A 15,726-nucleotide genomic window follows, 5' to 3' on the forward strand; every position below is an offset into this window, starting at 1 on the left:
TGTCGTACTGTCTACACTCGACTTCTCGATCTCTCGAAGCGTCTCGAACGCGATTTCAAATCCCCGCGCCCACGTTTACTTTTCGTTTCAAATCTCACTATAGATGACAAGTAGGGTGATACTAGGATAAAATATTATGCGAACCAATACCAAATCCGGCATGGCGACGGATGATTCACTAAATTTGTTAAGAGTCGTGAAATAAGACGCAAAAAGACTTTAGAATTCCGTTGCTTCGTGATAGAAAAAGAATTCCTCCATATTAGATTTCCATGGAGATTCAAATTACTTGTGAGTTTGAGATACATTATTCCGTACAATGACCTCGACTATGATGTTTTTAAACGTAGGACTGAGGAAATTCACGTTTCACGAACGTTCATGTTGGCGACGCAATCGCCATCTGGTAGCACCATTTTTAAACGTACGTGCCGCGCAAGTAAATTACGAAACGAATCGGTCTTTATTTGTTTCTGTTCGAATTTTACAAGAAATAAACAGGTAAGGAGAAAAACATCTTAATAATTCTATTTTTTCATACCAGTTTCTTCGATATATCATCGAGAATTATTAATAATTGCGAAAAATATCTTCAAAGCTTCACGGATTAACGATTATTCCTACTCCTTATCCGTCGAAAAACTGCGACCGTTATGGCGCCATAGAAGCCTGCGGACATTTTATGCGACTAGCGTGTAATATCGTGTCCGCCATTATCATATTTCTGCCTTGCTTGATTCATATCGAATCACAGTTACACGGGGACATGTCGGTCGTTAGCGATTCTTTCCTAGAAACCAGGCATTAATATCCGCGAAGACGCTGCTAGAGTTTACGATCGTAGCCGGCACGCGAATGGCTTTATTTTCGTTAGAAACACTGATCGACGGTTGTATTCTGTTACGTTGCGTACGCCCACGCGATCACGTAGTTAACACGGCGATACACATACAATGCAGCTGAACGTGTATTGGCCCTGCATTAGCATACACCAAGGAGTGTACAGGAAATACCGAGGCTTCATACAGTATTTTTCTGCAGCTCTCGTAGAAGCAACTCTGTCGACCGCACAGAAATTTAATGCAACTGACCGAGCAAGCGCTGGATCGGAAATGGCGAACGTGGCTCCCTGTGGATTTGCCGCGTGTTTACAGAGCTACCGCACATTTAATGGTCCTGACGACAATTTTTCAATCATCCAAGAACAGCTTCCGATATGGGTTTTATGTGGATGATTAATGTCAAAGATATTATCAGCAGGTATAGTTTAATTGAATGTTCATAATTATTGTAATATAAATATAGCGTATAATTATTCATTATGAAAAGCTTCATTCTTTGAGGTTAGAAACTATTAATAATCAAATCAAATATGATGTTTGTACATTTATTATTTCTCTTGTCGATAAATTAATTGACAATTTATTATTTTCAAAGATAATATTATGTTTATTAATGTTTTAATGTTTATTAAAAGAATTTTTTTAATTGTGTTAAAATATTATAGTATGTGACATCAATTAAAAATATGTGTTTTTTGAATAATATTTCAAAGAACTTTTTGATTAAGAAATTGGATAAAGAAGTATAATATATATTGAAAATATTATCCTTGAAATATTAAAAAGTATATATGATTTTATATGAAATGATTCTTTAAATCTTTACTTTTGTTATATCAATGATGTTAAATGTCTTACTTTATAAAAACTTCTTTAATTAATTAAGAAATTTATTAAAATACTAACATTATTTAATATTTGCTCATTAATTTAGTGATAGTTTGAAGCTATACTAACAGTAAACAAAATAACGTTTTAATGATAATACAAATCTTATAAAGGCCTATGATGACTGATGTAAATGTTCGAAGAACGCAAATTCATAATTTAAGTAAAAAAATATTATGTATATTTCTTTAAAATCGTCATGTATACGCTTGTCTTGTAATTCCATCTTCGATGCCACTTTTACACGGAAACGAGCGAACAATTCCATCTATACATTCTCGGCATAATGATAGAGTTAACGGATCGTTATGCGAATCTCTATACGGCCTCGAGCAAAATTGTACTTATATTATATATTTTCCAGTATGGTCAAACTATGTGTGTGGTCTATAAAGGTCGTAATAATTTCTATAAAATGTACAACAACGTTACCTTCCGGCCATTTCTTCGAATTTCATTTTTAATTTCAATTTATAGTGCCATTTCGAATCTCGTTGCCAGACAAAACGATGGATTACTTTAATTTCATATTGGCCAATCTTCATCGACAGATTCATGGTTTTATGCTTGTCTGACTATGATAATGGTAGCTTCTTATGCATAAAGACTTTATTCACCTCGTTCCCATGACGTTTATCCGTGTTCTTATTTCTCAACAAATTAGATCTCCCCAATTGATTTGTGTATATGTACAATCAATGCGTTTGACGGTGATTTATATCAGGACTCATATTGCCTTGTTACTCGACTGTCTCGTTCTTTTATACCGCGTAATCGATTCAATCATCCTTCACGATTTGTTGCGCGTCTTAGATTAAAAGCAATTTTCAATATCGTTTTCTTTTATTCGATCCTGAGCCACTCGATTCTTCTTGGAACCGGTTGAACCTTGTTGAAGTCGATACTCGTAACAGATAAGTATCTAGTTTGACTACACTTTTCTCTACATTCGCATATATACATATGATTTTACATTTTCACGAAAATATTAAATAACATTTTCTAAATTCTGACAATTTTTGGTTTTAGGAATATACACGACCTATGTTTTGATCTTGGAATCATAACATCATTATTTAATATGGAAGACTTAATAGATTTAAATTTTGAGAAACTGCATACATTGCGAAAATCATTTTTGCAAACATTGAAACGTTTCTTCTAGGTACTTGATAACAAGCTGTAATACCACAAGTGTCCAACTCGAAGAAACGAGTTTACACGTATCAGATCAAAGATGAAATTTGCTCACTGTCGATAGATGAATCACACAACTAAACATTATGCAATGTCTCCTTTACAATCCTGATTGTCGTTTAGATATGTAATCCTGAGCTTGATTGATCACCAAGCAGTCTGCGTACTTCGAACGTTAGTAGAATAACTGAATCTAGTTGAACCATCTGATTGCCTCGATTGTCGAGTGACATTTAATATCAGTTTTTCAGATTGATTAAAATAATTCTCACCGATTCCTACTTCGAATATTTTCGATCCAACGACCGATCATCGATTCTAAAATAAAGATTCCTCGAGAAATATCGCACAGACATGGAAGATGATTTATACAGTCGTAAAAACACGGCTTATTATAGTCGAACAATTATCCTCACGGAATGCAAAGGGCTATATCGGTCACAAACTCGATTTCTCCAGTAATTCCAACATCATCCTCGAGTAGTAAGGTCAACCGTGATTCTGACAGTAAGGAAGTCGTTCGACTTGAAATTCTTCGGTAAAATTCCTTGATAGGGAAGGCATATTCTCAGCAGGATTGTTAGATCCGTGAAATGAGCGTCGATCTCAAAAAAAACAAAAAAAAAAAAAAATGACTCGTTTTAATGCCGAAATAAAAAGAATTTTATCGAGCTCCGCTCTTAGACTCTCAGAGCGTATCGGTTCTTAGAATTCCAATGGATTCCAACGATTCCAAACGATCGTCAGCTTGGTAGTAAAGCGTATGCGCGCGTATGCATCATTCTAAATGAGCATCGGGATAAATAGACGATAATCGTATGCGTACTTTCGCCACAAGAAGAACAATGTTGCTCGATGAACGCCTTGACCTAAACCGCCTCTCTTGCCTTCGCGTTGGCTTATTAGAAAGAAAATGTCGATCGAAGAATATACCTTCCAATGCCTATAAATTAGTCTTTCCTGTCGATGCTTTTCCCAGATCGTCGGCTAGAAACGGAAAAGAAACGGACACGGAATGATCAAACGTCCATGATTAAACAGCGATGAGGCTGAATCAAAGACATACACGCACATTGTTCGTGCAGAAGCAATAAAGAATCGTACAAGGCAATGCAATATAAATGTAAATTGATGTCGCTACGGCAGCTTGGTATCTAATCATCTGTTGCTCGTCCACGATAACTTCACGTTAATCAATGCTTAACGCTTGTCAATTTTCGTACTAATAACTTATGAATAGATTATGATTAATGGTGTGTCATTTGATAAATGGAAGGAAAAAAAAAAAAAAGTCAGTGTACAGTTATTCCATCGTTTCATCTATGAAATTGCTTCGTTCTATAGAGAGAAGATACGTTTTTATTATGATAACATTGTATATGGAATAATTTCATGAAGATGCAAGATAAATCAATCGACCGTGACAACGAGCCTGCTCGATTGCAATTAGCATTCAGCCGCGATTTGCCAGACTGACTTCTGTTTGGGAGATGTAGTAGCGTATCGTGGTCCACGTAGGACACGTATCGAACGTTGTATTGACTGGTGAGATCACGATCGACTAAGTTATCGCGATTTAAGCACGCCTAGTCTCGTTAATCACGATCCAACTGTCTGGATCGCGATCGAGGCGCGAGATCTCGACAGTGACACTTGGATCTACCTTGCAACTCTTTCTCTTTCTCTCTATGTATAATCTATATCTGTATATTGTTGTTGTACTCGTGCACGCGTTATCTGACCAAACTCGGGCGTTGTAAATCACGCGTTTATCTCGTTCGAGATCGGATCGGTGATAGACTTAATGCATCTTTTGGGGACTGGATAACGGTGGCTTAACATTTCTCCGAATCTTGGCGTGAATCTGAGATTAATTGCAGATTAATTCTCGTTTCGTCGAACGTGGATACGTCGATGATATGGGTGCAAATCGAGAAGTTTTATCGACGAGACGTCGTTTTATTTGTACAGTTGTTTGCATCGATTTGGAAATTGGATCTTGATAAGGTTATTTATATTTTTACGAAGCTCGATAAGAAATATAATTTTAACTCGAATCTAACTAAAAATTGGTCTTTGAGGATGGATTTAAGAAGTCTTTCTCCTCTTTGAATTTTTAATTTTGGCGAAAATAATTTCTATGACAATAGATATTATGGTATATCTGGATAAAAATTGTGAAGTTAACTTATAATTTTAATAATATTTAATATAGATTGGTAATTTGTTTCATTTCTTAGAATTTTTCTACTACTTTTCTCCAAAAGGAAGATAGGCCATTAATAATAAAAAGAGTGAAAATCATAAAAAAAATCATTATGCAGAAATTAACGTAGTAACTTAGAAATTATATATCAATGTAATAAACAGGTATAATCTATCGAAAATAATAATATATAATTAACTTTAATCAAGGTATAACGGATCTTTTAAAAATTAATAAATGTACATTTGCCTGATTCAGAAAACAAGAATCTTGAAAAATATATATTGCAAAAATGTCAAATACCAGTTACGATATAATAAATGTACGAACAATTTTAATAGAAAATTATTATTTTCTAATGGTACGTTTGATTAATCGACTGAACGTGATAAGTTACACAAATTAGCAATCAGTCTACGTCTGTAGACATTTTTTTCCAATCTCGTAATACGATAATTACATCTCGTTGGTGTTTCTACCAACTTCAAGGTATTCCATTTAAGAGAAAGTGCCTAATCATTAACTGACTTGATTAATCTACTCGAAATGTTAAATTAATCAAAAGATATTCATATATCCACTAATAATCTTTCTGTCCTTTCTTCAATGAAAAGAGTTACGTTTCACGGATCCTTATTTTTCTCTCAAAGGTATCCTTTTAATTCAGCTAAAAATTCACTCCATCTATAAATTCATTTGTTTATCACAGGTAAATCTATAATTTATAATAGATAAATCTATAATGATTTTTTTTCTTGAAAATAAAATGAATATTAAAATTCCAGATCTTACGATTCATCGGCGATGATGACGGATATTGCAAGTTGCTCGAAGCATGATAAGCGAAGAGAAGATATTTCGATCGCCATTTTTTATTTAACGCAGTAAGTTGAAGGAACATGAATGCCTCGTGTCAAAAGGTGAAGGCGAACGAAATGGATTTTCCGTTTTTATGACGTTGTGAGAAAACGATCTTTCAGTTGACTTTCAGTACCGAAGTCAATTGACCTTACTTCACTACCTATCACTTTACTTGTTCGAGGTGATCACTTTTATTCTCATATCGATAATGCGTATTGCACATATACTAATAATTACTATGTTTACGCGATTGTATCTTTCAGGGTCGAAAAATCGCGATTAGAAAAACAATTGCCTATTTATGTTTGATATTTATTCAATGCCTTCGTTGGAAAATCGAGTCTCATCTAAGGATAGACATCTGGATAGACAACATTAATTGACGATTATAATACTCGAGCGAAGTATTAAATGCTCTTTTCAAGTTAATAGAATTATAATTATTTTCTCTTAAAAAAAGGTAAAAATTATGTGTTTTGCGTTATAAGTAGATATCAATCCACTGATAGTGGATTTTTATTAACGATTTTTATTAATATTTCTTTGCTCATTTGTTTAATTATTACTTTTATTAAAAAATTATTATTAATTCACTTATACATTTATTATGTATTACAATTTAAATTAATATCTTATTTCTCGTAGTAATTGAAATTTTTTTTATTAGTTATAACGATTTCGTTAAAATATAATGGCATTTAAATAAGTGAATTAATAAATTTATAATTTCAAAGTTCTAGTTAAAAAAAAAACTGCAAAAAAAAAATATATTTTAAAATCAATGCTAATGAAATGCATACGGAATAATAACTTTTTGCATCATAAAATACGTCACTGCCGTCTAACAGCCTCGACTCGTGAATACTTTTCAGACCGCAAAAATTTCATTCTTCACTTTATCGTGCATCACTTTTTTCAAGTTTCTTTTTTTCTTGTTTTTATTTTATAAAAGTACCAACAGGCATTCTTCCTCTTAAGGATTTTTTATATGTAAAAAGTCGGTCAGAAATAGCGTTGTCCTTTTTCGTCACGAAATCTTCAATTAAGCTTATAAATTGTAAGAAATCGTGGTTGCGAGATCAAACTGGACGTCAGTTCATCGACCTGCGAAGCCTAACAAAAGATTCACGAGAAAGTTTTCACTCATGACAGCAGATAACAAAGTGACAAGTACTTGCAGCTTTTCTGCAACACCTGATACGTCGCAATTACCCATGTCATCCTTAATTGGGTTACGCCCGTTACAACGATTGCCATCATTTTTCGCGTCGGTCCTTTTCATCCGATCTCACGTTACACGACTGATAAACGTACCAAAATAATCGTTGTAATTTGCAAACCATATCAGATATTTTCATTACACGTATCTTCTATAATTTTTCACTTTTCTTTTATTCATATTGCGTATTTTATTCGTCTTGATTTGTTAACGAGCTTACTTGAAATCGTTTTAGTGATCTATAGGATGTTATAGAACAATAGATTAATCTTCTATGAAATTTAATTTAATTTAATAATATAATAATGATAGAATATTTATATCACTACAGAATGCAATTTTTTTTAATAACGAATCTTAATTTTCTTAATAATTTCTACAAATGGTATGAGGATGAATTATATAATTCATAATTGTATTGTTTTTATAATTATAAATTATATAATGAATGATGCGAGTTATACACTCGATTACACACATGATCAGGATTATATTTTTCCATACATAAAATTAATTTATTATTTCTAAACATTCTTATGCAATCTTTTTTTTTTTAATTTTTTTCTTTTTTTTATTTAGGTGTGTAATAAAATGAAGGACAAATAAAAAAAAAAGAAAGATGTATTTCGTTCGAAAGTAGCTGCACCAAGAATGTGAGTTGGAATGATTTACGATTCTTTGCAAGTCATAAAAACATCAGCTATAAGGGATGGAAAGTTTTTGCGAAGATTTGAAAGAAAATTTACGATGTGCTCTCAGGTTTCGATATAGTGGAACAGTACCTTTAATTACGAGGTAAAATGATTGGTCTTGATAGTTGACGCGAATCTTTAATATATCGATGGCGATAAATTAGTAAAATATCGATTGACTATAATTTCTTCAAGCTATGGCATCGTTTCGAAATGAAATTTGTATCCTTGTGGAAAAGAATTCGATATCTTAATAACTCGTAACACTTGAGAAATTATTAGGTATTTTGATACGGATAATTACTAGTTAGTAAATTAGTCTCGTAGAATTTAGTGCTGTTATTTAAAGCTTTAATTTCAGCTTCTCCATAAAAGTAAAATATACAAAATCTATTTACTCGTTTCGTGTAAATAAGTAAGTGACCTCGAGACAGTTTGAACGAAATTTCATTTTAATTATGCTGATTAATTATACGTATGATTCCGAAGAATTTATTTCTATAATGATGTCCAAATTTGGTGAATATAAGAAAAAGTATTTTGATCATTAAAACTGAATTAAGCTGAGAAATAATATTCGATTGTTAATTAATTACGATTTTTTAAATTGTTCATTAATTTAATTTTTTATGTTTTTTTTATTATACTTTTTCTTATAATAATTTTGGATTGTTGCTTTACGATAGATAAGTTCATAATTAACAATTTTATTGATAAGATCGTAATTTATAGATTCGATTAATACCAAGCTTGAAGAGCTTAAATATTATTAATACATAGTAATAAATAACTATTTTTCAGATTGAATGAAGTTACTTTTGATCTTAGAATTTTATAGATCGTAGAATCTATAAATGATCTGTCTATTAAATTATCGAAAAAACTATATAATTTTCGATTAATTGAGGAGTATTCCTTTGGGAAAGAAATGGTCGATCACAGCATGCAATTTGTAACTGATTCAGAGAAGAGACTCGATATTGATGAACAAATTATGATTAACGTCGTAAAAAAAGAGATAGGTAATACTAAAATTATAACTTTCTTTTTATTTATAATTTATATTATTTTTTATAATAAAAAAGTTGAAATATATAGTTTATTAAATATTATGCAAATCTTTTCAATGAATCTAAATCTCGAAGATTAATCCTTTAATAATAATAATTTGATACTTTCTAACATAAAATTAAAAGTTTATTATTTTCTCTTTAAAAGATTTTCAAATCTAACTGGATTATTTAGATTATTTATTATATTCCAAGTTAAGTTAAGAATATAAAAAAGTTACTAAAATCTAAGAAATTCAGCAATGTTGAAAATTTTTGTTACTAATATATGAAGAATTAAATCTTTTTATCCTTATATTTCTTCTTTCATATTTCAACTTTTTTCTCTATATTTTAATTCATTCACTTCTTGAAAATATCAACCATAATTTCTTCAACTTAACCCGTTCGTTGTCACATCTTTTGTTTATTAATTTTAGTTATATAATACAAGAATTAACTAACTACATTTATTTTTTTTATAATTAACGTAATCAAAGTGTTTCTTTTTAAATAGCGGTAACGAACGCGTTTTAATCCATCTAAAAATAATATCTAATATATGTATGTTGCATGTATCGATCCAAAAAAGAAGACAATCGTAAAAGCAGTGGAAGTAGACTGTTCGGTCGATCGTAATCGGTTTTTTCAGTCGTATATCAGCGGCAAGATTGGTTTCAGAAAATAACTCGGACTCGAGTTATTCTCGACTCGAAGGCCGCGTGCCCGTTCCGCGTGGCACAATTGCACAATTGCGAATCTGTCCGATATCTATCAGCTGACGGGCATCCCCCTTTCACCCCCGTCCACTTGTTTTTCCCGTGGATATCGTCGCTTCGCAGCAGTTCGTTTTTTTTTCGCAACGACTCGTTAGGATCTAACGATGCCGCTCAGTGTTGCTTGTGCAATTGATTGGCAACAGGTTCTGCACTGAAGGAGATTCCTTCGTTGATTCGGTGTTATTAAAATCGAAAGGAGAAAGGATCGATACGTATCAAATCGTAACCATTGATCGTATACTTGTATAGAATTAGGATTTTTTTTTTAAAGTGTGAATAAATGAATATTTCGTTACTGTGTTAAAATTGTTGTGGATAAAATTGAAGCATGTAGATATTCTTAAATGGATTTATATTTTAGAAAATATTGTATTGGGGATGAAAGAAGTAGAAAAGTATTTCATGTTTCACGAATCTTATTTGCAATTTAAATATTATAATTAACTATTATGTTTCTATAGTATTGAAAATTTATGTGACTCGATTAATTTAAGGATTGAACGGAATTATTTTAACTGTTTATATAGAATGTGAATATTTCAATTTATGATATACGTTTGATTCGTGTTTCAGATGCAGAATTTTAAATTTAAAAATATTCCAAAGTGAAATTCAACTAATAATCGAGCTTTCATCATTCAAATTAGTGTCTTTGATATTATCATAATTGAAGCGTGCTGCCATCTTGCAGGATGATCATGCACCAAACTTACAATATCTGCTGTCTTTTTATCATCTCATATCACTAAATATTCAAAACCTACAATTAAGTTTAATATTTTTCTCATATATCCTTCAACAACTATTTCTCTTTTATATAATATAGAAAGCTACTTATTATTCTCCATTCATTTTTCAACATTTTCACATATTTACACAGAATAAAAGCTATAGATACAGGCATAGAAATGATAGAAATATTTATAAATATAAAAATTGTAGAAGCATATAATTTAATTTATAATAAATGCATAAGAAGAATATTAAATCTAAGAGATTAACAATTCAAAATTAATTTTCTTTTTCAGTTAAAAGTTTAAAAAATGAACAATGGAAAGTACTCACCTTCTTACGATGCGGACAGCAAGAAGATCCATTGCCCATGGTTCGATCTTTCGAAACAGCGAAAGAATCAATCCTCACACTAATTCATAACACTTTAACACAACGCTTCCAAATTTTCTTCGCACAATTATTTCTTTTTTTCTTCATCGCAGTTTCGAGAAAGTTGCAGATTTATTATCGCGTTGGTATTCGAGCCAACCATTCCATGAATAGTCCAATCGCTTTTGTTAACTATCTCCTGAATCTCGACAAGATCACGTTCTCGTAAGTTTTATATCTGATCTGATGAAAAAGGTAATCAATGAATATATCATACAATTTTTCTCTTGCACACTTATTTCTTCTTCATTTCTCATTTTCTTTTATAGGTTCCTTTAAATTTTCCTCATTTTCTCATCATATTGATATCCAGATCAACAGAATCAATGTGAAAGGTCTTGATCTCGTAGACGAAGTAAAGAAACGAGCGGAGAAAAGACTAGTAAGTAACAGTACGGTGAAATGACCGCAAGAAGCCTTAGTAATTGAGAGAAATGGATGAGCTGACAGTAATGTTCCGATAATATGGATTACTGTGTCAACTGTGCAGCTCGTGGAAATATAAAGTTTCATCGCGCAACATCTCCCTGGATGAAATTAATTAAATCGAAATCATTCAAATATCCGAAGAAAGCATTCGATGAAGTCAATGATTCTTCTGTTCAAGATCGATGATTCCTCTCTTCAGGAAGATTAACGAGATTCCAGAAACGAAGAAATTCGTTTCGAATCGAATTGGTCATCTTTTGTTTTTTTCGATTTTCTTCTTTTCTTCTGTTTCCTCTCGCTTTTTTGAAATTCGCGCGCAGAATAGATCGGTTGGTAGCAATCGAGCGATAAGACTTGGGTTTTGACCTCTCGATGCGGGAATATGGAAGAGCTAATGAGTGTCAAGAGGTTGGCCAAGTCGAAAATAGAATCTGACGTGCTCCGTAAGAATTTTTTTTAATATCGTCTCGACGGATCATCGACGTTGCGATCCGAGCCATTTCGATCGTTTCAATCGTTCCACTTTGCTATAAAGTTTTTAACGATAAGTTCACAAGAATAGAAGATAATTTCACGATCACTTAGATTTTTGATAATACAAAGAAAATTTACGATATTAATAGAAAAAAAGAGGATTGATTTGACTATAAAATTTTGTATTACGATCTTCTCGAAATTGGAGCTCTTTGATGTTGCAAGTGAATTACAATTCTGTTTAGTACTGAGAAAATATGCGCATGAAGATTCGAGTATTTCATATATTTAAACCTCGGATGGCGGACCATAGACGGCGATGACTAAGTCATTTCTAGCCGCCTCCTACATTTATCATTACTTTATTAAATTATACATATTTGAAGAAAATTACAGAATCATATCATTCAAAAGTTACATATATAAAATAAAATAAATCATAAACAATTACAAAAATGTAAAATATATATATATATATATATAGAATATCGATAATCGAATTTTTAATATAATTCTATTTCCAAGATGGATTTTTCTTTTTCATTCAGAGCTCTCTTCTCGAACGATCCAATTACAAATCAACCGAGGGTTAATTATCATGTAATTCAAACGAAAAGAAAAATAATTTCATGTTATACGTACAGCTATACCGAACGATTGCTCGACGTTTATATACGCGTTTCGTAACGAAAGGATTAAAAAATCGACGTGGCTCGATCGCGAGAGAGAAAGACTTGATCACCGGTTCGGCGTGTTTCAAAAACTGCCATCGAATTTCGAGGAAAGTAACCGGGGTCCGCTCGCACGTGTTTACGCGTGCGCCAGCACACGGTACCAATATCCACGCGAGTCACCGCTTTATTTTCCACCGTTACATCACTGTCGTCAGCGTTTCACTGCCGCTTCACGATAGTGCGCGCAGTTTATCGAGCCTCGAGAAAACAATGATCCATCGTGTCCATCGTGATTTGCCTTTCCGGTACCGTTCCTCTTCGTCAACCGTAACGTTCTCCACCTTCATGCTCGATTTTCTTTCCTTCTTTTTTTTTTTTGAATTTTAAACTAATATATTCTGGAATAAAAATCGATGGATTTTAATTTCTAATTAACAAAACACGTCGAGTTGCTCTTTTGGGAATTTATCTTGCGATTAATCGATGAAGATGGAATTCCTTCTTTCAGAATTTTAAAACGGTAACACACTTGTAGAATTTTAAAACGATAACACACTTTGAAAGTGAAAATTTTAAATACACGAGGAATTTTCAATTTTTCATTAATAAGTCACGTCGAATCGCTCTTCAGGAATGTAACCACCGACGATTAAATCGACGAATACGAAATTCTTAGAGGTATTCGATAATTAAACGAAGAATTTCGCGCTCTTGAAATGCCAAAGTATGCAAGAACGAACGCGAGGATCGCGAGGCACTCGACACATAACTAGCAAACTCCGTGCACTTCATTCTTGTGCAGCACGTGTTGATCGTAAACAGTGACTTGCGTCAGCACACGAGTCCCGCGGAAACTTGTTTTGTCAATGGACTGATAGGTCGCGTGAAAACTAATGTCGTCAAAGCTAAGGATGGACGAGGAATAATCTGAACAATCAATAAACAAACCGAGTCATCTTTCCACGAAATACTGAAATAGACCGGTCGAAACAAAAAAATGTATCTCTTTACCTATCTTTCGAGCCACTTTTCGCTATTATTGAAACGATGTGAACGAATATCGTGATGAATCGATGAAATTTTCATGTGATACTGTGACATAATGAATCTCGTCTTCGTACTGAAGAGACTGAATTTCACTCGAGCTACGAATCGCTGACATCATTCCGTTCGTGTTGCATTTTTATCATTTGAATATTATATACTTTTTTATCACAAACGTTTAAAAATATTATGTTCGATTATTTATTTATCATTCTCACCATTTTTCTCACCATTTTGATTATATCACAATATCTATTACTGTATTATATTATTCGTTATTCTCATAATTTTCGCCATATTTTGGAGGTATTACAATCAACTGCCGCTCATCAGTCTCCTTGACTGGAAGGAATAAAACGACTAACTAGCCGCTCGTTATCGCGTTGGCGCACTTAACAAGCAGTCGATAATATTTTCCATACGATATTCGTTTCTATAGTTAGCAACGGGCGAGTAGGTTTCGATGAAAGTGTGAGATTAAAGCTGTGTTACACGCAATCTGATGGTTGCTCGAGGCTTAAAAATCGGTGAGCACGTAATCGAAAGAGAGGCAGAAGAAGACTGAAGAAAAAGGCGAGTTCGGGACTCACCTTTTCGCGCGTCGTGAGCATAGTTTCTTATCGTATGCCGCCTGTAAACATTGCTTACATCATCGTGATTGTCGATGTTGTCGTCGGTACGCGGGCCACGTTCATTTCGAACTGGTACCATAGGGCCAACCAGTATTGTGTGCGCACCTGGTTTCCGGTTTCGGTTATGGCACGTCGCAATTTCGAAACGGTATTCTTTTTAAAAAAAAGAGAATCGTTAGAATGAGGGAAACGTGATCACAGAATTGAAATTTTAAATTTGAATCAATGGGATTGAATTTTAAGTTTGAATTATTTTTTGTTCTAGGTGGGAGTTGGAGTTGGTTAAAGTCTTTGAATATTTGATGTGGAATGGAAATAATTTTTGTACCTGTATATGTATTAAATTATTTTGAATATCATCTTGAAAATTCAATTGCAAAGAATCATTCAGAGTTCTCTGAAGTCCAAGTAACAGGTATTTTTTTTTAAATTATTTCATACTGAACATGAATTGTTTTTATATTTTTATAATCAGTATAATAACATTTTTGTACTTAAAAAGAATAAATATATTTTATATGTAGATACAGATATAGAATAATCTAGATAGTATAATTACTTCAATTATTTAATTAATTAAAATTGATATTTCATTTTTTTGTTTTTATTATTTATTTTATTATTTATAATTTAAATATGCCTAATTAAAAAAAAATGATTTAAAATTTTTTCTTGTATGTAAAAAAGCGTATGTAACGTAAATATTAAAAATATTAAATGATTTTTAATTTCAGGTATTAAGTATGTCGAGGATTACGTATATGGAAATTTATCTTAAACTATTAGTTTAAAGATCTTGTTAAGTTGAGTTTACTCTCTTCTTCTCTTAATCATTTTCAATCAACAAGATCAGACAATGTACAAATTCGAAGATTGAAAAGAAACTATGTTGATGTTCAATTTGTAATATCAACTACAAAGAGAAAAAGATCAAAAGACTACCCACGTGTAATCTAAGATCCTCTTCCCTTTATCATTAATCAGCATTTTCATTAGAACTTATTATTTCGGCTATGATCCGTAATTCCTTAACAGTGTAACTTATGGCATCCGACAGACTGATTAGAATCTCCCTGGCTGTAATTTCTCCATAAAATGACTGCCATTTATCTCAACTGCCAATAACGATTACTCGCCACTTGCAAAATCTTCGATTGCTTGCTTTCGAGATGTTCTTCATCAAGAAAAAATTCTTGGATGACTGGTGCAAGGTCCAAGGAAAATGAACTTTGATTTCGATATAAGTCTTAAACTTGATGATTCATGGATTTTTTATTTTTGATTTTTTTTTCTAATAAATATTCTTTTAATGAATTTTTTTTATTACATATATATAAATATATATGTTTTAATAGAAAAATGAGAATGGGATAAATTATAGCCAGTAATGAATAAGTCTCATGAATTAATACATATAAAAATTTATATGTATGATTAAAAAATCAATTGATATGATAATGAAAACAATAAGTAGTATTTAATTTTTTTTCTTAATTTAAAATAATATTTTAATTATATTTTAATAAAATAATATTTAAAATAATATGTAAATATCTGTATAAATAATGTATAAATA

General features: G+C 31.9%; 1 protein-coding gene and 1 long non-coding RNA gene across 2 annotated transcripts in view; one reads left to right on the forward strand and one right to left on the reverse strand.

Annotated features, from left to right (window-relative positions):
• Nucleotides 1–10,922, reverse strand: part of LOC122712695 (NAD(+) hydrolase sarm1) — a 123,260-nt gene extending 112,338 nt beyond the window's left edge. The window contains exon 1 of the transcript XR_006346395.1: nt 10,799–10,922. The gene's annotated coding sequence lies outside the window, so the exon portion shown is untranslated. The remainder of the gene's footprint in view (nt 1–10,798) is intronic.
• LOC122712698 lies at nt 762–15,584 on the forward strand. Its single transcript, XR_006346397.1, has 9 exons — nt 762–1,260; nt 5,919–6,175; nt 6,258–6,454; nt 7,793–8,008; nt 8,707–8,927; nt 10,762–11,062; nt 11,167–11,279; nt 14,416–14,565; nt 14,885–15,584. It is a non-coding gene; the product is annotated as an uncharacterized LOC122712698 (long non-coding RNA).
• The last annotated feature ends 142 nt before the right edge of the window (nt 15,585–15,726 follow it).

This window comes from Apis laboriosa, unplaced genomic scaffold (genome assembly GCF_014066325.1).
Source record: "Apis laboriosa isolate Shangri-la unplaced genomic scaffold, ASM1406632v1 scaffold204_cov149, whole genome shotgun sequence".
NCBI classification, from domain to species: domain Eukaryota; kingdom Metazoa; phylum Arthropoda; class Insecta; order Hymenoptera; family Apidae; genus Apis; species Apis laboriosa.